Genomic DNA, 26,195 nt, shown 5'->3' on the forward strand with positions numbered 1-26,195 from the left:
GTACTGTACTGAGAGGGATGTTGGTAGGAGTTAGGAAAGTGAGTAGTGGTAACGTGTGGGTAATTTCTGTGTCTGGTATTCTTAAGTGTGTTTGACTCAGATATATCTCCGGGGGAAGAGAATAGCTTCATCCACCTCACTGATGACCCAAAATGTGTGCAGCAGTGAAGGGTGAGGGGACTAGGGAAAGATTTGGAAAGGACAGCCAAGCAGCAGAAATGTGGCAGCTGAGGTTCAGTGCAAAAAATGCAAAGTGCTGCACTTCAGATGCAACAGCACAGTACGAATCATCAGTGTGTATGTGTGTGTTGAGGGGGCAGATGGCAACAGAGCAAGAAATGGGCTGGGCTGTTGATCAGGATTCCACTGCATTTTCTTAAAGACTAAAACATTCAAAGCTTCAACTGAGTGAAACAAACTGGTCGAAACTTTAACCTTATTTAGGAAACAAAAGTTTTTTAATGGACCTGAAAAGAACCACTAGACAAGTCTACCTGCCTAGTTATTAAATGAATGAATGCATACTAATTCCATGGTCACACAGCCATGGAAAAAAATGAAAGCATAAAGACTTCAAATCACTACCGGCACACAAACAGAAACCAATCAGACAGTGATTCCATATGAAGAACAGCTATTACTGAGTTTGTACATTGGAAAAGTATACCCTCAGTAAGCAGTGATAGCTACCTTTCACGCCTCCTTCCTTCTGCCCACTAAATTAACATGATGTCTGAGTTTGCAAATGCACTTGCTGCTCTTAATTGCATTCTGTCTCTCTCTCTCTCTCTCTCTGCAACCCCAGATAAATTTGAATCAACTTCATAAACAGCCATGTTTATGAATTGCTCATACCAGAATGTTTTAAGCAGGTTCAAATTGATGGGGTATCCCATGGAGCATGTAATATAATCTATAAATACACCAAAATATGTTAATTAATTCAGACTCTGTAATGTGTAATGGATAATGACACTTTAAGTCCACATCGTGGATTCTTATAATGTACGTACACAGCACGTTCTTGAATATTGGCTTGTCTCTTTTATTAACTGCTGTGCAGCCGACCTGGGAATCAGAAAGTCTTAGAATGATACAGAAGCTTAGTTAGGAGGATTTTCACATTTGTACTAAGCCTTATGAATGTACAGACTGGTCTTCCATTGAGGTTTTCTCATAGACTGAGCTACCACTGTGTCTTTCTCTTAAACTGGTCTAACATAGATTTTCTCCTGGTTGGGGCCTCAGTGCAGAGAACTGTCTCACTGGTGAAGCTGCACACTAATGCATCAGTATGAGGAAGTGGCTAATGCTAATTTCCCATGTGCTTTCCACAGAAATCCCTGCGGCTCTTGGCAGATGAGTCCGAGAATCACTCAGCAAGTAAAATTGTACTCAGGGGAAAAAGCAACTACCATAAAGGCAGGGCAGTGACCTATTTACTCCTGAGGAGTACTAGCAGCAAGTTCAGTGACTTTGTGAGGGTGGGAGAGTGTTAGTGAGGGTGCATGAATGTGTGTGTGTGTGTGTGTGTGTGTGTGTGTGTGTGTGTGTGTGTGTGTGTGTGTGTGTGTGTGTGTGTGTATATATATATATATATATATATATATATATATATATATATATATATATATATAGATATGGATTCACTACTTCGAACTTGTAATAGGAAGCGTCACTTCTGCGAAAATTCACTTTAACAAAAGTGAACTTTTGCGTAAGTGCACTTCATCGAAAACACTGCAGCACAGTGGAGGACATAAAAAAGAAGCTATGTCCTCCACTATGGTGCAATAGTCACAGACCCTAGGGTTAGGGCACAGGTTAGGGTAAGGGGATAGTTAGTAAAGCTATCCCCTTACCCTAACCCATGCCCTAACTCTAGGGTTTGTGACTATTGCTCCATAGTGGAGGACATTGCTATGTCCTTCACTGCACTGTAGTCATCATGGACCTTAGGGTTAGGGCACGGGTCATGGTAAGGGGATAGCCCTATGGGCTATCCCCTTACTATGACCCGTGCCCTAACCCTAAGGTCCGTGAGTACTGCATGGAAGTTCAGTACCACACCCGTTCGTTGTGCTGAACTTTGCGTAAGTGCACTTTCGATTAAGTGCACTTTCACTGCAGTGAGCATTCCATGCACTATTTCGAATTAGTGAAAATTCAGTCTAGTGTATGGAACCCATATATATATATATATATATATATATATATATATATATATATATATATATATATATATATATATATATATGTGCATGTTGGTTTATGTATGCAAGTTTATGCATGAATGTTTACATAATTGTAATCAAGTGGGGGCTTGTCTTTGAATGAGTGGATATAGGTGTCAGTGTGGGACTGCTCAGGAGTGTATATGTGTGTTTGTGTGTGTCTGAATGTGTGTGTGTGTGATTGTATGGCTTATTTTCACTAAAGCTATAGATGGGCTGTTAAGAAGACTAGTAGCACAGTCAGGTCTGACAGCATTGGTATTTAATTAACAAGCCAGTAATGAGGTATTTCTCTTTGCAGCCATGGCATTGTCTGACTAATGTGCTAACTGACTAGACTGCATTGGGCAGTTAACGAAAGTGGTTAGCGTTTTATTCACTCCTGCCAATTATCCTAGGATGCTGTTGCATTTGCAACTTTGTTTTATTTTGAGGCTTTATTAGACAAACGATTATCTATCACTGAAATGCTTAGCTTTAATGCATAGTTTGCATGCATTATATACGCTTAGAAATGACTTATTTTAAATACTCAAAACTACACAGCTATACACTTTAAGTGGTATGTTAGAGACAAAAGAAAAATTGGGAAGACACAGCAACACTACTAACTTGATATGGCTGCTAACAAACTTTTTAATAATCTTTCCTTTTTCAGTACATACAGTCAAAACATGTACTGTAAAGTAAAACAGTTCAAGGACCTGTTTAAAACATATTTGTTTGTAATACTTACATATATTTTAATTTTTCTAGTTAATGTGGTCACAGAATAAAACAAAATCCCCCAGTCTCTTCTGTTCATCTGGTTAACACACAATATTAAACTGGTTAGAAAATAGTACCTCAAAAACAAAAATATGTACTCAGAAAAATATAATGTGCATTTGTTATAAAAGCTACCTGAAATAAGAAAAATTGTTTAATAACAAATTATCCCATTTGTGTTCATATGCTATCCATCTAATATGACTAAAAGACTAGTTAGTCATTTAATCCTTCAACAGAAAGTCTGAGTAAATGACCACATGTTGCCTTTGTGCTTTTTACATAAACTCATAAATTAAGAACCTATTATAAACATGTCAAAGAAAAGTCTGTGAATTTAACTTTGTGATTAATGGTGTTTTAATGTATTTTTGTGTCTCTCTCTTAATTTCAGATGTTTATGAGCAGATAAATGACAACAAAGAACGTGAGTATTTCTAATTTATGTTTAGTAAAATCTTCTCTATCTGTACCATGCTATGGTTTCTTTGAAGAACTGACAGGAATTAATAATCACCAAACAATTTAAAACAGTTATGTATGTATTGTTTTTATGTGTTCTTACCTCCTCCTAGTCATCACCTCAGCTGCATTATACAAGATGTTACTATGCTTGCCACAAGCTGACTTTGATCTCTCACTATGCCTAAATATGAAGCCTTACACATCTTTTTGTTTCGGGTAGTTGCTCCCTGGAAGGATCCCTACACACCAACAAATAGAGAATACAATAGTGGAGCACCAGGTGTTTGTGTCTGGTGACATACTGAGAGGAAATGGTACGACTAAGTTAGGCAGGTGACATTCAGTCAACTTGGAAGTGTGTGTATTCCTGTGTTTTAAAACTTAATGCTGTTGAGTCTTCAGTGCCAGTTAGGTTTACTAGCATCGAGCTGATGTTGATAGACCTGGTGAGAAAGATCAAGGTCCATTGACAATAGAGGTGCTTTATTCCTTTAGATTCCATGTTAGAACTTATGGGTACTTTTTTTTTTAATTTCTTCAAGTCTTTTGGGTTTCTAATACCATGGCAGAAATGGCCCCATTCTTAAGTCAAAGTATGATTAAAGATCATGAAATTAGTATTGTTTCAATCTTTGTCAGCCAGAAGTGCTCTTTGCAGCACCCACAATGTTCCTAGTATTGACTCCTTCTGTAATTCATATGGGGTTATATAGATTGGCGACATATCTAAATTCTTTTGTAGATTTTTTTTGACCCATTGCTCCTACTACTGTTAGAACTGTCTGGGTATCTTTCTTCCACATTTCATGTTTCTGCCTGCAAATCCTGATATTTTATGACTTTGTCTCTCCCTGTATGCAAGACATTGTAGTCACTGGGTGTGGTGATGTCAATGAACAATTATACGCTTGTCTTCTTTTCATGGACCACTATATCCAGTTTTCTAGCATCTGTCTTTTGAACTGTTGATGATGGGTGAGCCCATTTGATATAAACTTCATCATTTTCTATGATGCTTTGTGGCTCATGTTTCCAGTGTTTTTCAGCCACTTAAGTACCATAATGTTTGCACAATCCCCAGTGTAACAGTCTTGCCACATTATTATGCCTTTCAGTACACAGTCCTTCTGCCATTAGTATGTCACAACCAGCAATGAGGTGTGCAACTGTTTCCAGTTCTGTTATACAAAATCTGCATTTGTCTGTTTCTCCGACATGTTCAATGGACTTTGTAAACCAATGTGTATGTAGCCCACTGTCTTGTGCCACCAATATTACCCTTTCATCTCTTGGTTTGAATTTGAATCTCGTTAACCATTCCTGCATTCGTTCTTGATCAACGATAGGTTCTTCCAGAAGTTTTCTATACTTGCAGCTATATTTATACATTTTCCACATTTCTTGCCTTCTCATCTGGTTCTTCACCTTATTTTTTTTTCTTTTGTTTTCTGGCACGTTCAGTTGCTGCCTGATTTTTATCTATTTCAGGTTTGATTTCCATTCCTGCTTGACACTGATATGCTTCTGCTAGACTAAGCAGAGAAGTCATCTTAGATTTATTCTCCTCATGTTTCAAAACTTTCACTACATTCAGGTCTTGCGAGATCAGCAGATATGTATGCAGTCCCACAGTTGCAGATCTATACAAGTAATCATTTTCAAGGAGGCCCATCCCTCCTTTGGAACAGGGAATATATAATCTCGGTATGCACTCATTTTTATAAATCATTTGGTGACAATGAAGCATCCTTCTTGTTTTCCTGTCTAATCTATCCAACACGTTTTGGAGCCAGTCAAACACTCAAACTGTAGGTTAGGACAGGAAGAGCAAATTGGTTTATAGCTTGAATTTTGTTCCTAGATGTCAATGTTTTTTCAGGATTAATTTAAGTCTTCTAAAATATTTCTGACTAAGTTTAATTCACATATGTTCATGCTTTATTGTTGATCCTTCATCAGTTCCCAAATATTTATACACTCCCTCTTGCTCAAGTTCTTTTGCATTACATTCTTGCCCCAAACTGATGTTTTCTTGGTGCTGCAGTTTAACGGCTTTAAAGGTTGCTTTTGCACATTTATTAAGACCAAATGACATTCTTATATCATCTGAAAAAGTTTTGGTAGCTTGCAGTTGTGCTTTCAATTCCTCATCTGATGAGCTACACAGTTTTAAATCATCAAGAATGAGAAGATGAGAAGTCTTTATATTTTGTTGTTTTCTAGGAGCCAAATTATAGCCATGGCCTAAGCAGTTATGTAGACAGCTTAATTGGTTAAGGGCAAGGCAGAATAGCAGCGGTGACAGGGAGTCACCCTGGAATATTCCCCTTTAAATTTTTATCCCTGGGATAATAATTTGTCCTTTATCATGGCTTCATTGCAAAGTGGTCTGCTGCTGTTTCATGGTCACTGTAATGTAGTCGATCAGTGTAAGGTGTATCTTATACATTTTTAAGCAGTCTTTTAGCCATGAACATGGGATACTATCACATGCTTTTTTGTAGTCAGTCCATACCATACTTAGGTCCTTCCACTTTTTACAGTTCTCCACTATGCCTTTATTTAACAAAAAATGATTCTTTATTCCATATGGCTTTCTTTTATTGCCCTTTTGTTCTGTTACCATAATTGAGTTTTCTCCTAAATGATTATAAACTCTGTTAGCATCAATTCCCGTGTATAGTTAATACGTTGTCAGAAGGCAAGTTATTGATATATAATTTTTAAGGTAGCTTGCAGGTTCACTCTTAAGTAGGAGCACTGTTTTTCAGGTTCCCTATTAGAAGACCGAAGACGCATTCTTTCGAATGTGTTTTGGTCAAACTCAAAAGACTGAAATGGCAAAATATTGAAGCAGGCTTTAAGCGAATTCTTTCCCTAGGAAAGAATTTGCTTGGCCGCTTTGTTACTTTGCTGTTTTCGGCACTGTAGTGTGGTCTCGGAATTGGTATATTTAATTAGGGGGGTGTGGGGGGCAAAGCCCCCCACATAATGTAATGTTTAAAGTAAACAAACCAAAAGCACTGAGTAGAGGAAGAGTCGAGCACCGGGCAGCTGAGATATAGAACCAAGTTTATTGTAGGTCACAAAATCCACAAAACGTAAAACGCAAAACAGTCACACAGCGTTTTTCGTCAAATACAACAGACTTCATCAGCCGTTAAATCCTACCATTTTTTATCTTTTTTGAATGTTTTTATCCCTTGTTTTATGATTATTATCCTACGGACTACATCTAATATATTACATACATTGTGGTTGGATTTAACTCATGTATTTATGTTGAGGTATGAATTTCAGATCTACATGGCATTATTCATTATTTATTCATGAGATGTTGCGCTATTGGTCCATTTGAATTGATCAACTTCACTATAAAAATACTTGTTTGTCTATGTTTCAGGTTCTTGTCTGATGAAGTCTGTTGTATTTGACGAAAAACGCTGTGTGACTGTTTTGCGTTTTACGTTTTGTGGATTTTGTGACCTACAATAAACTTGGTTCTATATCTCAGCTGCCCGGTGCTTGACTCTTCCTGTCCTCAGTGCTTTTGGTTTGTTTACTGGCTGTTTTTCTGCACTGATTTTCCATTTTTTTGCTTACTGTAATGTTTAAAGTGTTTTATTTATTTATTTTTGTTGGAACAGTGATTTTTTTCCCCTAGGTAAAAAATAGCTGTTTTGATAGTTCGAAATTGTAAGCTTCTGGTTACATAGGATCGATTAACCACTGTTCGTTTTTTAAGTGTTCGGTGATCTAATATAGACCCTGTTTTTCATGTTGTTAGCCAGGTTGGTGTCTGTTCAGGGTGTGCATATAAATAGTTTTTACTCATGGCTAAATCTTTGTACAAAGATGTTAATATTTTAACCGGATATTAGGTACTGCATCTGGGCCAATTAGAGGCTTTTCTTAACTTTGTTTTAATCTCTCTGGCTGTTACATAATCCCATTTTATATCCTGCAACTTTAAACTTCTTATTTTTCTTTTACTTCTTCTATTGATTTAGCATCTTTGTTATATTCCACAGGATCTTCATAAATACTTCTCCAAAATATATCTATTTTTTCTTTTTTGTGGTCTTTCAATTCCTTTTACCTTGTTTCCCTATTCTCTATAAAACTTTTTTGGGTGATCAATAAATTGCTTATTTTGTATTTTTCCTTTATATTTAGCTGTGTATCTTCTAAGTTTTTCCTCCTGTGCTGAGATTTTTAGTTTTTGCGATAGTGCATGATAGATCCTGATCTGTTCCAATACTGCACATTTCTTTTATCACATCTATCTTTCTTAGTATTTTTGTTGATCTATTCCCTCTTCTCTACTCTTCTAACAGTGACACTTCTTGTCTTAATTGCTTTATAGTTTTCTCTGTTTGATATTTCCATGATGGTATTCAATTTATCCCCTTCCTTTCCCTCACTACCCCGTGTTCTTGTGGTAGAACTTCATCATCTATTAATTTAGCTGCACAGTAATATATCCTGTTTAATTCTGTTATATCACATGGATCTCTATGGACACTCCTAATTACTGTGTTCATTTGTTTTCTCAAACTTCTAACTTTTTGGGTTTTATTGACCTTCTGTAGTTTACTTCTTTCATTGATCTTAATATGTCTGTCTATCTCTATCTCTATTAAATGAAGCAAGTCTTTTCTTAGCTCATGTTCTTCTAAGCTGAAGGCACATTTTTTTGTTTTCCATTTCTACAGAAAGTTCTATAGCATCTTCCTGTGGCACATTCTCTTCAATTTCATGCTGTGCCATGTACTGTTCTGTCATATGGGACACTGTCCTATCACTCCTCAACAGTGACTGCGTCAGAGTTTGCACAGTTTGCTGTTCCTTTCCTTGCTGTCCAGCTTCAAGTGAACATTTATACTGGTTTCCTGTGGAATGCTCTATAATATCTTCATATACCACCTTACCATTGCTCTAGCCTGTTGTGGTGCTTTCTGGATTAGATATTCTACACTGAATCCTTCACGTTGCAGGTACTCCATGACCTCAGTTTCTGTTTCTTTAACTCCTCCATCACTGATCTCCTTTTCTACTTTCCCTCTTTATCTTATTTTTTGTTTTGTAAATATTTTTCAATATCTGGATTCCTTTGCCTGTATTTCTCTTCAAATATCTTTGGTGCTGCTCTTTTTGTATTGGTTAGTTTTGCTTTCTCCTTTGCATAGATATTACACTATATTAAATCTCTTTTTCTTTATCATGTCCATATTTCTTCTTCAGATGTCTCCCGATCTTCCTGTTTGTCCTTACTTTGGGGGCTCGTTCCATCATGCTGTGATGTAACCTGTGTTAGACCTCCTACATCAAACCCTTCACTTTGCAGATACTCCATAACTTCAACTTCTATTTTTTTTAACCTCTACTTTACTAATCTTCTTTTCTACATTCCCTCTTTGCGATATTATTTTTTTATTGTGAAATGTTCCATATCTGGATGCCTTTGCCTGTATTTCTCTTCAAATATCTTTGGGGCTGCATTCTTTATATTGATTAATTTGGCTTTTGCCTTTAAATAAATATTGCACCATATCAAATCTATCTTTCTTTCCCATGTCCATATTTCTTTTTTATACTTTTCAAAAATTGCTAGGTTTTGTTGTTTATATTTTTGTACTTCCTCAGATGCTTCCTTTTCCAAACAGATTAAAGTTTCTTGGTCTATATACAGTTTTTCAAAAATCAGTTGTATTAATCAACATACATTTTTATTTGAGGCTTCTGACAGTTTTTCTTGTGGAAATATTTTTCTTTCCTCTAATTTCTTTCTTAATCTTTTTGTATATCTTGTGTCTGGAATTCTGGGCTTTTTGCATAATAGAAATAATGGACAATTTCTTTCTTATCCTCAATAGTCCACTCTATTGTCTTCATGGCTCTTTTTTGGCCTATCAGTTTTTGTGATTTTTGTGGAATGTTACTTCCTTCTACAACAGGGGGACCATCCTCCCCCTTACACCTGGCCTGGCCCCATTATAAGAAGGTTTCCATAATCTGAAGATTCCACACTGTCATCTTTTCCAGTCCTGGCACCAGTGAGCCTACCAGGATTGGGAACTCTTTTATCCTAGGTCTTGTGCTCCCAGCTATCTTTTTTAGTTTTTGACCTACTTCTGTCCATGATACATGCTATATACATATACAGTCTGTATATCAGTATCATCTTGGTAAAATTTTGTGAAAAACAGGGTCTACCTCCTGAAGATACTCACCAAGACTTGAAGATGAATTCAATGTCAGCAATACTACTCTCCTTTGCTTGCTGACTTATCTCTCCATTCAGTACCCATGTAGTCATCCAGTTTTCCCTTAAAGATATGGATTGACAGGGTAAGTTTAATTCAGAAGGGAACTTTACCCCATAAGCAAGAGAGACTCTGATGGTCCTGATGCAGCTGAGATTTATTTACATTGATTATGATTATTTTTTTTTGCTAATGAGGCAGGGGGTATTCTAAGCAATGGGTGTTGAATGGAAAGGTATTCTTTAATGCTTGGTATGTTAGTCATTGTCTCTTCTTTAAGCAAATATTAGGATTGAAATCATAGGATTAGTTGTTGTACTCTTTGGCCAAAGCCAAGCATCAAAGTCCTTTGTTTCTTTTTTTGTGAGAAAACTTTATACCTTCTCCACTTTCACCACATGGTATGTGAGTAGGCTATGTAAGAGGGTACAGTATTCTATAATTGTCTTGTAAAAACTGTATTTGGGGAGCAATTACCTCCCTAACATGGCTATCAGCACTTCCTAGAGGATCAAGTAGAAAGTCTGTATGCTTTTTGGATGGTATCAGGTATATCAGCATTACAAGAAAAGTCATCATCTACAAGGATTCCAGGATCTTTCACTATTTTGTCAGGGCACCAAGTGCTGGATGTTCGCCTTCACCCCTCTCTTCCCTGTCAGGGTGGTTATTGAACCCGGACTTCCCCAGGCTTTCCAAGTATAGCATATCTGTTTCTATGACTGGGTCACCAGCATCATGTATGAATATGCAAATTCCGGCTCATGAAGATGGCTAAAATGAACAGTCATGTAATCATTTTTTAATACACATTTCATCCTGTTCTGGGTTTTGGAAGAGTAGCAACCTATCTCCCCTTAGTGGGCATGAGACAGAACTAGTCCTGGATTAAATGACAGTCCATCACACACACACACACACACACACACACACACACACACACACACACACACACACACACACACACACACACACACACACACACACACACACACACACACTTGCATGCACATGTACATATGCACACACACATGCATACGTATTGGTCCCTATCAGTTGATTGAGTTTTCAGAAACTTGAACTCTATATGATTGAGACCATATGATTGAGTTTTTGAAAACTCAAAGCTCTTGAATGGGGATATTAGTATAGCAAGGATGGGGAAATTTACCATTTTCCTCACTGTAATGCGATTTCCAAGTTGGTATATATAACTTTCAGGGGATGTGGGGAGTGCAGGGGGGTTGCCCCCTGTAAAAATGTAAAAAAAAAATGTAATTTTTTTTCTTTTTGTAATGTTCAGTTTTTCAGAAAGTTGATTGTATGGTCTCTTTATTGTTTTTTTGAGTTTCCAAAAAGTTGAACATCTAACATATACCCATATATACACACCTAGAGAGTTTAGGAGAATCACCAGTTCACATATCAGTACATCTTTCGATGTGGGAAGAAACCATATCTGAAATATGCCTTCTGTTATTAATACAGACAATATTCACTAATGGTTTTGTGTATTTGTTTTGAAAGAAAAAAAAAATCTCTGAATGTTTATATAGAGTCAGTTATCAATACGATTCCTATTAATACTGTTACCATGTAGAATAGTTGTTCGTTTTTTCATTTAGAATCATGTGAAGTTACAAAAGATGTTTTTTGTGGTCTGCCATGTATTCTTTGTTTTAGTTCTACTTATCATATTACATCACAACACCACTCTTAAGTTCCAGTGTGTTTGATGTTTCTAATGAACGAACAAGGACAAACATTCATATATCAGTTTCATGGAATACACTTTGGTATGCAGTTCATTGTTCATATAGTCAACTTCTTTTTTCTTTTTTTTCTTTCGGCTGCTCCCATTAAGGGATGCCACAACAAATCATCTGTTTCCATTTCTTCCTGTCCTCTGCATCTTGGTCTGTCACACCAACCACCTGCATGTCCTCTCTCACCACATCCATAAACTTTATCTTAGGCCTTTCTCCTTTCCTCTTACCTGGTAGCTGCATCCTTAGCATCCTTCTCCCAATATACCCAGAATCCCTCCTCAGCACATGTCCAAACCAATGCCATCTCACTTCTCTGGCTTTGTCTCCAAACCATCCAACCTGAGCTGACCTTGTAATATACTGATTTCTAATCCTTTCCATCCTCATCACACCCAATGCAAATCTTAACATCTCTAACTCTGTTAGCTGCAGCTCTGACTCCTGTTTTTTTCATTAACGTCATCATCTCCAACCCATGTAACATAGCTGGTCTCACTACCATCTTGCAGAACTTTCCTTTCACCCTTGCTGGTAACTCTCTGTCACAAATCACTCCTGACACTCTTCTCCACCCACTCCACCCTGCCTGCACTCTCTTATTCACTTTCTTCCACACTCACTATTGCTGTGAACTGTTGATCCCAAGTATTTAAACTCATCCACTTTCACCAACTCTACTCCCTGCAGTCTCACCATTCCTATGTCCTCCCTCTCATTCACACACATGTATTCTGTCTTAGTCCTGCTGACCTTCATTCTTCTCCTCTCTAGAGCATATCTCCACCTCTCCAAGGCCTCCTCAACCTGTTTCCTACTCTCACTACATATCACAATGTCATCAGCAAACATCATAGTCCACAGGGACTCCTGTCTGATCTTGTCTGTCAACCTGTCCATCACCACTGCAAATAAGAAAGGGCTCAGAGCTGATACTTGATGTAATCTCACCTCCACCTTGAATGCATCCATCACTTGTATCGCAGACCTCACCACTGTCACACTGCCCTCATACATATCCTGTACCACTCTTACATACTTTTCTGCCACTCCCAACTTCCTCATACAATACCACAACTCCTCTCTAGGCACCCAATCATATGCTTTCTCTAGGTCCACAAAGACACTATGCAACTTCTTCTGATCTTCTCTATACTTCTCCATCAATACTCTCAGAGCAAACATTACATCTGTAATGCTCTTTCTTGGCATAAAACCATACTGCTGGTCACTAATCATCACCTTGCTTCTTATCTTAGGTTCCAATGCTCTTTCCCATAACTTCATGATGTGACTGATCAATTGTATCCCTCTGTAGTTACTACAGCTCTGCACATCACACCTATTCTTAAAAATCAATACCAATACACTTCTCCACTCCTCAGGCATCCTCTCACTTTCTAAGATTCCATTACATAATCTGGTTAAAAACCCCATTGCCATCTCTCTTAAACACCTCCATGCTTCCACAGGTATGTCATCTGGACCAACAGTCTTTCAACACTTCATCCTCTTCATAGCTGTCCTTACTTCCTCCTTGCTAATCCATTGCACTTCCTGATTCACTATCCTCACATCATCCAACCTTCTCTCTCTCATTCTCTTCATTCATCAGCCCCTCAAAGTGCTTTTTCCATCTGCTCAACACACTCTCCTCACTTGTGAGCACATTTCCCTCATTATCCTTTATCACCCTAACCTGCTGCACATCTTTCCCAACTCAGTTCCTCTGTCTACTCAATCAGTACAGCTCCTTTTCTCCCTTCTTACTGTGCAACCATTCATACAACTCACCATTTGCCTCATCCTTAGCCTTCACCACTGCTCTCTCTTCACTATACGCCTCATCTCCTTGCACTCCTGTCTACTTTCTTCATCTCTCTGACAACCCCATTTCTTTGGCAACCTCTTCCTCTGTATACTCTCCTGTACTTCCTCATTCCACCATCAGGTCTCCTTGTCCTCCTTCCTCTGTTCAGATGTTACACCAAGCACCTTTCTAGCTGTCTCCCTTACCACCTGTGCTGTGGCTGCCCAGCTATCTGGCCTTCTGCATTCCTCTCCTTAACACCATACCTACTCATCACCTCCTCATGCCCTCGCTTTCCTTCACCAACATGCCCATTGAAATCCACTGCAATTACCCCTCTCTCACCCTTGGGCACACTCTCAACCACTTCATCCAACTTGCTCCAAAATGTTTCTTTCTCATCCATCGCACATACAGCTTGTGGAGCATATGCACTAACATTGATCATCACACCATCAGTTTCTAGCTTCATAGACATCACACTGTCTGGCAATTTTCACCTCCACAACACTCTTGACATACTGTTCCTTCAACATAACCCTGACCCCATTTCTCCCATTCACACCATGGTAAAACAATTTGAACCCACCGCCGATACACCTGTCCTTACTCCCCTTCCATCTCATCTCTTGCACACACAATATGTCAACCTTCTTTCCCTCTGTCATATCAGCTAGCTCTACCCCTATACCAGTCATACTGCCAACATTCAAAGTTCCTACCTTCACTTCCACACTCCTAACTTTCCTCCTTTCCTCCTGCCTCCAGGCATGCCTTCCCCCTCTTTCTTCTCTTTCTCCTTCAGCCAATAATAGCCCAATTTCCACCAGTACCCTATTGGCTAACAGTACTGGAGGCAGTTGTTGTTAACCTGGGCCTTGATCAATCTAGTATGAAAATCTGTATTGTTGTCTGCAGACCTGGCAAAAATTTTACACCAGATGCCCTTCCTGATGTAACCCTCTATATTTATCTGGGCTTGGGACAAAAGCAAAGAAATACACTGGCTTGTGCATCCCCCAGTGGTGATTCAATGAACTGTTATTAATACAATAAAACAGTTCAGAGATATATTATATCCTTAGCCACATTTTAATACAGCTCCATAATAGAATGCCATTCAACCAGATGCATTTCCGCAATGTATTACTAGTACCCCTTACATCTGATGACATTTAAATTCTACTGTGGGAAGGCATGCCCACCTTTAGAAAACATTGTTAAACATTTGTAGACTATTCAATAAATAATTTTGCAGGCTTTGTTTATCTCAGAATTCATTAATTTCTCTAGTTAAAGAAAATGGGACACAATACTCCATTTCATAAGAAAATTTATTTGAAGTGCTATTTCCTCTATAATTTTGAGATACAGATTTTTTGATGTTTAACTTAGTATTGAATTGATAGCTTATTTGAGTATTACAATTATTTTAATAGTTGTATATTATTCTATAAAAGTCTACTGTGGTGGTGGTACTGTGGTAGCGTTGTCACCTCATAGCAAGATGTTGTCCCGTTCGAATCTCAGCTAGAGCGTCTTCTGTGTGGTGGCATATGTGAATGGGGCATGCCTTCGTTGAAGGTTGTGTGTCAGGGCTGGTAACCCGGTATGTAAAAATCCACTACCAATCATTAGCGGACCGGCGTTCTGCTATGGTGACCCCTAACCGGGAAAAGCCGAAAGACACAAACAATTATTCTATAAAAGTATAGTTTAGTAGTCATTATTTTATCCTTATATTGAACTTTATTTAGTATATATTTTAGCTGCTATTATTGAAATTCATATCTTCAGTCCAGCAGTTAGTGCAGAGGATGATGTAATGAGCTGTTAAGCTGCATTCACTCAGCCTCCATTTGCCTTTTGTATAATTTTGAGCAAGTCACTTAACTCTGGGGGGGGGGTTGAGAACTTGGTCTAGTCTCTTGTGTGGCCTCATGGACTGCATGCCTATTTATTTTATTTTACATTTGTTGACCGGGCTAGTCTAACTGGATACATGTCCATTTTCAGTAGAGGCCGTGGAGACAAGCTCCTTGCAAAAAATAACAAAAAACATTTTTACATACAATTATGTTACAGGTTAATACAGAAATTATCATAGAGGTCTAAATACCTCCCATTTCAAAATTCAGGTACAAAAAATGCAGGTATAATAATATACTATAGTCTGGGATATAAGGTCTGGGATAAGAGGAAATAATACATTTATATTTACAAAGAACATTAGAAGTTAACCCAGAAAAAAATCAAAGAGGACAGAAATGCTTCACAGTGCCAAAGGCATGTATAATGCAAAAATTACAGAGAGGGCAGAAATACTTAGCAGTAAAGTAGGCAGGTGCAGTGCAAATTACAGGTAGAATACAGAAAGTTAAAATAAAAGAGGCATATTGCGTAATTATATAAATAAAGAGCTGTCACACTATGAGTGAGCTCAGGGGATGCAAAGAAGGGTAAGGAATAGGAAAAAGGTAATGAGGCAGGTAAGGAAAGTAGAACTAGTTGTAGGGAAGGAATGGGTAGGCAGTGCCTGTATGAGTAGAAAAAGTAGAAAAATGATTAGTCAGGTTTAGTACAGGGGCATAGCCAGTGTGTTCTTAGGAAAAGTTTCAGTCTGTTTTTGAAAAGAGACGTGGAGGGAACTGAGGAAAGTTCACTGGGGAGAAGGTTCCAGGATTTTCCAACAGTATTACTGAAAAGAGAGTCCCCAGCCCTATTATTAGATTTAGAGGTGTTTACAAGAAGTTTGTGTGATGAGCACAAGGATTTCAGATTCTTATAGGGAATGATGAGGGTAGTTAGTATAGGAGTACTGGAAGGTTGGTAAAGAGTCTTATGGGCAAGAGTTAGTTGGTGGAATTTAAGCAGATTCTGAATTTCTAGCCATCCAAGCTGCTTAAGGTTATAGCAGTGGTGGGTTCTGAATGGGTTGCCAGTAGCAAACCTGGCAATGTTATTGTAGGAGATTTCCAGTTTGGTGAGGTTATTTTTAGATAAATTAGTAAATATGGGTGAGGCATAGAGGAGTGTAGAGATTAGATGGGTATAAGCAATAGTTATTCTGACTGTTGGTGAAAGGAAGGGTTTGACTCTGTAGAGAGAGCCTAGTTTTTTGTTAACGGTTTTTATAGTATTGTTGATATGGGTGTCAAAGTTAAGACTGTTGTCTATGGTAATACCAAGTAGTTTGGTAGTTGGGCAGGTGATATGGGAGTACCATTAGTGGATGTAACTGAGAAATCTATTGGGACGGTCTTACGAGTAGGATTGAAAAGGAGGAGTTTAGTTTTTTTGGGGTTCAACAGAAGGCAATGTTGTGTAAACCATTGTTCTACTGTATTAAATACCTCTTGGTTAAGGGAGTGAAGTTTAGAAGTGGATGTGGCTGTACATATAAGTGTAGAATCATCGGCGTATTGAATGCATGTAGCTTGGGGGATTGCTAGATGAAGGTCATTGATAAATATGGAGAAAAGAAGAGGACCTAATATGGACCCTTGAGGGACACCAATGTTAATGGGCAGGTGGGTAGATAGAGTGTTGTACCAAAGTACTGCCTGTTGTCTGTTATCTAAATAGGATTGGAACCATTTAATAGTGAGTGTATCTAGTGACAGGGATTTGAGGATATTTATAAGTATTTGGTGATTAACCATATCAAATGCCTTGGACAGATCGATAAACAGTGCTGAGGAGAGCATATTGGCATTTCGTTTTTTGTTAATACAGTCAGTAAAGGAAAGGAGGGCAGTAGTAGTGCTGTGGGATGGTCTGAAACCATGTTGACAGCTGGAAAGTAAGTTATTTTGGATTAGGTGGTCTAGCAGTTGCTTATGGATGCATTTTTCCATTAGTTTTGCCAAAGGTGAAAGTAGGGCTATGGGATGGTAGTTGGATAATTCAGTAGAGTTTCCGCCTTTATGAAGGGGGATAATATGGGAGACTTTCCAGATGCTTTGAATGTGTCCTTCACTAATGGTTCTGTTAATCAGAATGGAAATGGGATAGGTGATGGATTTGGCTGATTTCTGTAGATATTCAGCTGGTAATTGGTCTGCTGAAGGAGAGCAAGGTTTAAGTTTTTGGATAAGGGAAAGAATATATGTTGTAGGGACAGGATGGAAGAGAAAAGGAGGGGGTGGAGTTGTGTTAGAGATAGGTAAAGTGAAATTATTAGGTGACAGGTGACTGGCAAGTGTTTGAATGGCCTCAGTGAAAAAGGTATTAAAGGCATTGGCAGTCTGCTTTGGGTTCTCCTGGTCTGTGCCTTGTGGGTTAGATGTAATGGATTGACCTGGGTGTAGTAGTTGGTTAATACTTGCCAAGAATTTTTGTGGCTAGTAACTACCTCTGAACTTATAGTCTATGTTTCATCTATGCACTGAAATGTAATACGTACATTGACTGCTCCTAACTTTTATTTAACCTTTGATTGAATTTCATCTATTTTGTAAAGTGCCTAATGGTAAAGCACCATAATAGTTCATCTGAGTTGCCTTTCAGTGAAGTCATCATGTAAATCAAAGGGCTATCTTCAATTTGTAAAACTGCTGCAAGTAATATTAGTCACAGGAAGATACAGGGATCTATGTTACACAGTCACAATGTCAAGCTGCTAAACACTGAGCCATTAATGTCAATGCACCGAACAGTGAAGTACAGAAGTGAACAGGTGCTGTGTTATGCAGGGTCACAGAACAGCAGGGATGAAGAAATTGGAGTCTATATCATATCCTCAAAAACTCAGTTCAGCGAATGGCATTAACATCAAAAATGCCGTTAGTCGCACTCGCTCTTGTGGGGGGGTTGTGCCCCCCCCCACTAATTATATATACTAACTCCGAGATCACACTACAGTAAGGAAAGGGAAAATTTTCCAGTCTTCCCTGTACTGCAGTCTCACTATGAACAGTTTGATGAACAGCATTTCGATGTAAAATGCCATTCGCTGAACTGAGTTTTCAAAGATGTTATATAGACCCAAGGAATAGTCCCTTTCCACATTGTAGTGGAAATCCTAGCTAATAATCTCCTCTCCAAAACCCAACATGGTTTCAGGCCATATCACAGCACTACCTCCGCTCTGCTCTCCTTCACCAACACTATACTTCATCACAAAAACAATGGCCTCTTCTCTACTGCTGTATTTCTAGATCTCTCAAAGGCCTTTGACAAGGTGTCTCATGAGCTACTACTCTCTACTCTCCCCAACCTCTCCTTCTCACAATCAGCCTGCAACTGGTTCCACAGCTATCTACATGGATGCCAGCAATCAGTAATCTGGGATGATAACATATCACCTCGCCTCCCAGTTACTCTCGGAGTTCCCCAAGGGTCTATCCTTGGCCCTCTCCTATTCTCACTTTTCACTAACATCCTACATACTGCCACCACACAAGCATCTCTTATACAGTACGTAGATGACTCTACTCTCATCTGCTCTGCACCCACTCTACCAGAACTACAGCAAATCACACAAGAATCATTCTCTTCTGTAGAAAGCTGGCTATCCAGTGCTCAGCTCCTACTCAACCCAAGTAAGACAAAACGTCTCCTGTTCCAACCTTCCAAAGTCAACCAAAACACCCCCCACTTCAACATTCTTGCCAAAGACAATACCCTCATCTCTCCATCAGAACACACAAAATTACTTGGTGTGGAAATAGACAGCAAACTTAGATTTGACACCCACATATCTCTCACAATAAAAAAAGTTCACAAGAAACTTGGTGCATTATACTGAAGCTGCCAATTCCTAACCAAGGCAGCTAGAATCTCCATATCCAATTCCCAGCTAATCTCTACCCTACTCTATGCATCCCCAATACTTTGTAACAAATACACTCAATACTCCAACCACGTAGAATTAAATAGCAGTTGCCAGTCAGCAGCCGTTGCAAAGCGTTGATTTTGTAAAAAAAAATAAGTAACAGCATCAACAACACAGGTACAGTTCCCCATTATAAAGTTTCACCTGTTCTTGGTTAACTGGTTAGAAATCAAATGAAAAGATCTGATGAATTCTGAAAAAAAATGAGTGAAATCTGAACATCAGTAACTGAAATTAAGGTGATTTTTTATTGTAACTCACTGTTTTCTTTTAACGACTAAAAAAACCCCAATACTTACCAACCTTAGTCAGACAGACCTGCACAAGCTGGATGCTTGTTACAACAAAATTGCTAAATTTGCCACTGGAACCTCCTACCACAGCCATCATTGTATCTCCCTTAAAGAACTAAACTGGCTAGAACTCCCACAACTCCTTCACTTTAATCAACTTACCCTCGCTCATAAACTTTTTAACTGCCCCCTTAACATCCCTTCCAACCCTATCACCCCACTAGGCCCCTAAGATCAAGCAACAAAAATCAACTCACTGTTATCAAACCCAAAAACTCAGCAGGAGAAGCCATATTTTCATGTACTATATCTAAACTTTGGAACAACCTTCCACCCTCTATAACTACTCTACCTTCCAGCAGCCTTTTCAAGACTGCCCTTAAATTCCACTTAAATTTGCACTGGCTTTGTACTTGTTCTAATCCAGACTAACAGCCCCACCCTTACATCCCCCCCACCTAAACTCTTAACCCAACTATACTACTGCCACTACTATCCACAGTCAGAAACAGCTAGTTGTCTTTACATACTTTAACGTCTTGTCTGACAACTTTATTACTAATATTATAAATGAGAAGAAACTATCTTAACTTGCAACATTTTCTGTATATACTGTTGATAATCAATATCTTGTTATTGTATTAAAGCCAATAATCTGTAATGTTGTTTACTATTGCTGCAACTTTGTATCTCTATTTATCATGCACATGATGTGGAGCTTTTCTCCCCGGGTATCCGCTAAAAAAGGACCTGCGTCCAGTCAGAATTTCCTGGTAAACAAATGTAAATAAATAAATAAATAGTGCAATCCTGGAATTGGCATATATAATTAGCAGGAGGTGTGGGGGTGTATAGGGGTTTGCTTCCCTACAAAAAAAAAAGATACTCTTTTTTTTCATTGATTCAGTGTTCTGTACATCAGTATTAATGGCTCAGTGTTTAGCCATTAAGCATTGTGGCAATTCAACAATGTAACATATATATCCAAAATACAGATATTACAAAGGTGATTTTGAGAAAAAGAAACAAGTGTAATTAAGATTTTATTAGATAAATAACTGTGTCTGTAATGATTTTGAGGAAAAGAATAACGTGATGAAGACTTGGTTGAATAACTGACTTTGCTGATGTGCAATGATGAAGAGTAACTGCTTGTTCTCACCTTGAGATGGTAGTCAGATAGGTCATCACTGGCAAATTCGGTCCAGATTATGAAAAAATTATCAAAGAACTTGTATTAAATTCTTAATGGTAAACATAGCATATTAAAAAAGAAACCATAAAAGATGTTAAAGTCCATGTTGACCAGATACAGGTTCAAGATACAGAATCAGGCAGGAAGAAGGTATTACTTAATCAAAACAGAGCCTCCAGCTTTTCAGAAAATAGCTGTTAACTCTGAAAATGAGGCATGGCAATTGTCCAGGTCACACAGACCAAACTCCTGCTGTGAAAATATCAGAAGCTACTTCCTCCCAAAACATAACAGACGTGACAGACCTGCTCAAGGTACAGTGCCTTCTAATGGGCATTACTATAGAGCTTGGTGGGCTAGCATGGTGATACTGACCAATCAACAAAAACAAGACCTTCAGCCATACTGGTGAAGATAGCATACTTCATGTAAAAAATATACTCCAAAAAAGGAGAGGAAAACAGAAACAAAACACAGATGACAGCAGGCAACCAGAATAGATCTATCATAAATAATAAACACAGTAATATCAGATTCCAAAACAACCAAAAGTGAAGTATCTGAAAGAATCAAGTAAAGGCACTCAACCAGCAGAATCAAAATGTATTTTGAAGGGGGTCAAGACCCTCTTTATTTATGTAAGGGTGTTTGAAGTGAACTAACTCCATGTTTGCATAAAGAAAGGGCAAATACAGCAGGAGTGCAGAGCTGTTCCCAGTTCTCCTTTTCTGTTTCCTGCTGCTGAAAACCAAGTATTCAAAGTGCATAGAAAGCTTCTTCCCACTATCCCCAACCCACTCCATGAAAACTAAACAAATCCTGTCATCGAAAGAAATTGTGTTCTGAAAACCAACTAAAAACAAAACAAAAGAATGTATGAATTCAAAAACCGATTAACTTTAAGAATAATAATAATAGCGTCTACATAATGTAATACCAAGGGCAGTTTAACAGCTGAAATGATCTCCCAGTTATCAAAACTGTAAAACACCAACACTCAGACCTTTGGAACTAACATTTTCATGAAGTAAATTAAGAGCTTTCATTCTACATATGTATACAAATTTCTTCAGAATTCATAATGCAGTACAAGTCATTATGCTTAAATATCATACAAATAAATGACTAACAATCATATAAATTATTAAAATGTAAACCTTTAAGCAGCAAATATTAAAATGTACATTGTCATGTATTTCAGCAATTCAGCTCATGTTATCTTTTTTCTTATTATTGTCTGCTAGCTGTAAAACTTAAACATGTAACATTAATATGTTCATTTAGTCCTGCGTAGTTAGAGGCATCAAGATACAACCGGCATCTAAGCTGTTTGACTTCTTTTTTATTAAACATAACTTTATTGAATTTTAGGTAAATAGAAGTAGTTACATAAAATATTCTCTTATATTTCAACTTGATTATAAAAGAAACCATAACAAAGCAACACAACTAAGCTATTTACAAAGAAGTTCACAAATATAATAATATTAATATACATCAGCAAATTTTACATTTGCATTATTTCTCTAGCAAACCATAAAGTTCATTCCACAAATTATACTTAGATGTATTCTTGATAGATCTTGATTTAATGATCAAAAGTTCTAAATTGCAGACTTCAGTGAAAAGAGATTAAAAATCTTGAAAAGTGGGAGACACATCAGATTTCCAATTACTTGTTATGATTTTTATGGCAACAGCCAAAATAGACCAAATTAATGGGTATTTAAAATTTTTGATACTTTGATGAACAAGACAATTAAATAAAATCATAGACTTAAATAATATAAAATTATCTGAAAATAGGCCTTGTGGAAAATAATTGATATCTTTCCAATATTTCTTTAAAAGTATGCAATCATAGAACATATGTGACCAATCAGCTTTCACTATATTCTTGCATCTCCAACATGTTATTATTCTTGTTAAATTTGCTTATAGTGTATGTAGTTATAAATGATCTGTGCATAAGTTATTTTACATTAAAAGGGTTTGTGGTCTGCACTCTTGTGGGAGGAGAGGCTGGACTCTGGCCTTCTGAGCTGGGAATTTCTGGTTAAAGGCTTATAGTGCCTGCATATTTGAACTGTTTCTTACTGAAATTGGTACACCTTGTTTGCTGTAGCATAGACTAGATCCAGGCCTGCTGAATCTAGCTTTATCTGTATGCTGCTTGTTTGTTTGCTTATTTCCCTGAAATGCTAATTCCACCTAAAACGCAGCTTTTCAGCGCTTCTGTGGATCCCTAGTGATATCTGCATTGCTTACTGTACTTATTTCCTTGTTTCACTTGAAAGAAAGTTACTGTTTGTCATTTTTGCATTTAAGTTACCTGTAACACATTGCATTTAAGTTACCTGGCACTTGCTCACTAAAGCAATTATATAAGTCAGCACTAAAATATTAAAAGCACTACACCCTCACAAACTCCCATTGAGTACCTCGTTCCCCACTGGCCCTTTTTTTTCAATTATAAAGGAATTCCCAATACTATTCTAGCATGTCCAAAGGTCAGTTGTCAATCTCCTCTCCAGTCCAGCTGGTGAATCTGGGAATCTTGAGGCAATGTTACAACTGCCTCATGTACACAGACAACCCTCTCCTCCTCCCAACAAATTCCAACACATGTGAGAGATGCAACCATATAGCCATACTGGAGGCTAAGCTCTCTCAACTCAGTACTGGTGAAACCAGTCAGGAGGAGAAGGAAACTACACTCACTACAATTCCAGTCTCACATAGACCTACCACAACAGCAGACCAAACACATAAACACACAAAAACATACTCGGAGGCTCTAAATAAAAATCTGCCTAAGCAGCAGAGACCTCCAAAGCAGACACCCAAGCAACCGCTACCCCAAAACAAAACACGTGCAACACATAGCTCACAAAGCCAGTGTGCCAAACAGTCACAGCTCTTAAGGCTAAACAACACACCTGATAAACTTGTAATAGGTGACTCTATTGTCAGGCACACCGACGTCCCGCTCACCAGGCTGAACAAGGAGAAGGTCACGGTGAGCTGCCTGTCGGGCGCTAGGATCCGCCACATAACACAAACACTCAGGTCACTCCAAGGCAAGTACAAATATGACTCAGTCATTGTCCATGCTGGTATGAATGACCTGAGACGTACCTCCCTGGACTACATGAAAAGAGACATAGAGGAGCTCTCTGAGCATGTAGCCCAGGCTGGTATGACCCTGACCTTGAGTAGCATCTTACCCTCACCAAGAATGATGCCACAATATGAAGACAAGATGATCAATTTCAACAATTGGCTTAAGTATTGGTGTCATTCAAAGGGGATCAATGCCTGTCAGCCTGGGATGACATGCTCGACAAGCCACAATGCTTCGCTAGGGACGGCTTGCACCTGTCACCCCTGGGCTTTCGGATATTGGCAAAGGCTCTTGCTACCCCCCATAGTGCCTTTTTAGGCAAGGTTCAAAAGACAAACCCACCTCCATAGGTATCACAAGGGATAAGAAACTAAGAGTAATGCTACTCAATGCCAGAAGTCTAAACCTCAAGATGCATGCACTCAAAACTCTCCTTAGCATGGAGAACATTGATATCTGTGCAGTAACAGAAACCTGGTTCAAGGCTCCCGAGAGCACCCCAGCACTACCAGGTTATACCTCATACCATGCTTTTCGGCCCCAAAACTTGGACCGTACCACAAAAGGAGGGGGACTATCAATATTCGTCAAAGATACCCACACCTCCAGGTTGGTGGCACAGCACAAAGCATCAGAGACTATCCATGTGCAACTAACAGTGGGTAAAACTGCCTTCCAGTTTATAGCCTGCTACAGACCACCCTCCCAAACCCAGGAACCCCACTCGGCCTTCCTGTGAACACTGGAAAATATGAAGTTCTCTCCAAACACCATTATATTGGGCGACTTCAACTACCCAAACATAGACTGGGAGCATTACTCTAGCTCCAACACCCTATCCCAAAGGTTCCTAGAATTTATAAACTCAAATGCTATGGAACAACTTGTTACCACTCCCACAAGAAGGGAAAACATACTGGACCTGATCATCACCAACATGGGGACTCTATGCTCCAGACCAGAAGTGTATCCATCACTGGTAAGATCAGACCATAAACTAATCTCACTGGATATTCACATCCCGACTCCACCCCCTGCCCTGAAAACCACAGTGAAAATCTTCTCTAAAGCAAATTTCACACTCCTCAAAACCGAGGTGGAATACTTCAAAGCCCCCGGGCCTGTGGAAAATACGGCCCAGACTGCAAAATCCTTTATAAATGCATTCTATGAACACCTTCAGGAATGCATGGATCATGCAATCCCAAATAAAACCAAGACCCAATCCTCCAAAGGCAGGCATCCTGTCTGGTGGACCCCAGCCATAAACAAACTATACAATAGAAGGAGGAAGCTACTACATGATAGAGCAAAATCCCAAAAAGGGAAGGCATCTCTGATCAGTGTTAGCAAAAAACTATGGGCACTCATAAAATCGTCTAAGGCCAGCTTCGAGAGAAAAATTGCACAGGACACTAAGGATAATAACAAGGCTTTCTTTAGTTATGTTAGGAACCTGGGTGGAAATTCCCAGATATATTCAGAATTAGTCCAAAATGACAAAAAATACACTGAACCCACAGACATTGCCAACATCCTAGCTGACAGGTTCAGCGCAAACTTCTTCCCCCCCTCCCCACCAAAAGGGCAAATATTTATCCGAGCAGAGTGCTGCCCCCCTGACATCTCAGATGCTCAGGTAAGAGCTGCCCTCTCCAAAGCAAAAAACACAGCATCAATGGGACCAGATGGTGTCCCGGGCTGCGTCCTACATGAACTCCAAGAAGAGCTAAACCCAAACATAAAACTACTGTTCAATCTCAGCCTTACTACAGGATATGTACCCAAAGAGTGGCATACAGCAACAGTGGTCCCTCTCCACAAAGGTGGTGCCTCAACGGATCCTGGAAACTATCGCCCCATAAGCCTGACTGGCTTGGTCTGCAAAGCTATGGAAAGGATCATCATGGACGTCATAAATAAAGATATTGGGGACCTAGAGACACTGGATCCTACCCAGTTCGGATTTGTTAAGGGCAGATCCTGCCTTTTAAACCTGGTTGATTTTTTTGAAACAGTCACCAAGGCCATTGACGAGGGGAAGGTGGTCCACACAGCCTACCTGGACCTCGCAAAAGCCTTTGATACAATACCCCACTCGGGCATTATAGATAAGCTCACCAGCTTAAATATAAACCCCTATGTCACTAGATAGGTTGCAAACTGGCTCAAGGACAGAACCCACATGGTTAGAATTGCTGGAGCCATGTCAGACTCCAAACCAGTTACAAGTGGCATCCCACAAGGCTCAGTCCTGGGACCTCTCTTGTTCGATATATATTTCTCGGAGGTACAGGCCAACATGGCAGGACTGTGGCTGACTAAGTTCGCAGATGACTGCAAACTGGGTGCCATAATCGACTTTCCAGCTGACACAAGCATCCTCCAAAAGGGCCTCATAGAAACAGACAACTGGTGCCAGATCCATGGCCTCAAGC

The 26,195-nt window shown here is 38.8% G+C and overlaps 1 long non-coding RNA gene across 1 annotated transcript in view; it reads left to right on the forward strand.

Moving 5' to 3' along the window:
* The window catches only part of LOC122790311, a 492,281-nt gene that overhangs the window by 244,355 nt on the left and 221,731 nt on the right, over positions 1-26,195 (forward strand). Inside the window, exon 3 of the long non-coding RNA XR_006362985.1 lies at positions 3,397-3,429. This is a non-coding gene — a long non-coding RNA (uncharacterized LOC122790311). The remainder of the gene's footprint in view (positions 1-3,396; positions 3,430-26,195) is intronic.

The sequence above is a fragment of the Protopterus annectens genome, chromosome 16.part0 (genome assembly GCF_019279795.1).
Source record: "Protopterus annectens isolate FY-2018-M chromosome 16.part0, PAN1.0, whole genome shotgun sequence".
In the NCBI taxonomy this organism is placed as follows: Eukaryota; Metazoa; Chordata; order Ceratodontiformes; family Protopteridae; genus Protopterus; species Protopterus annectens.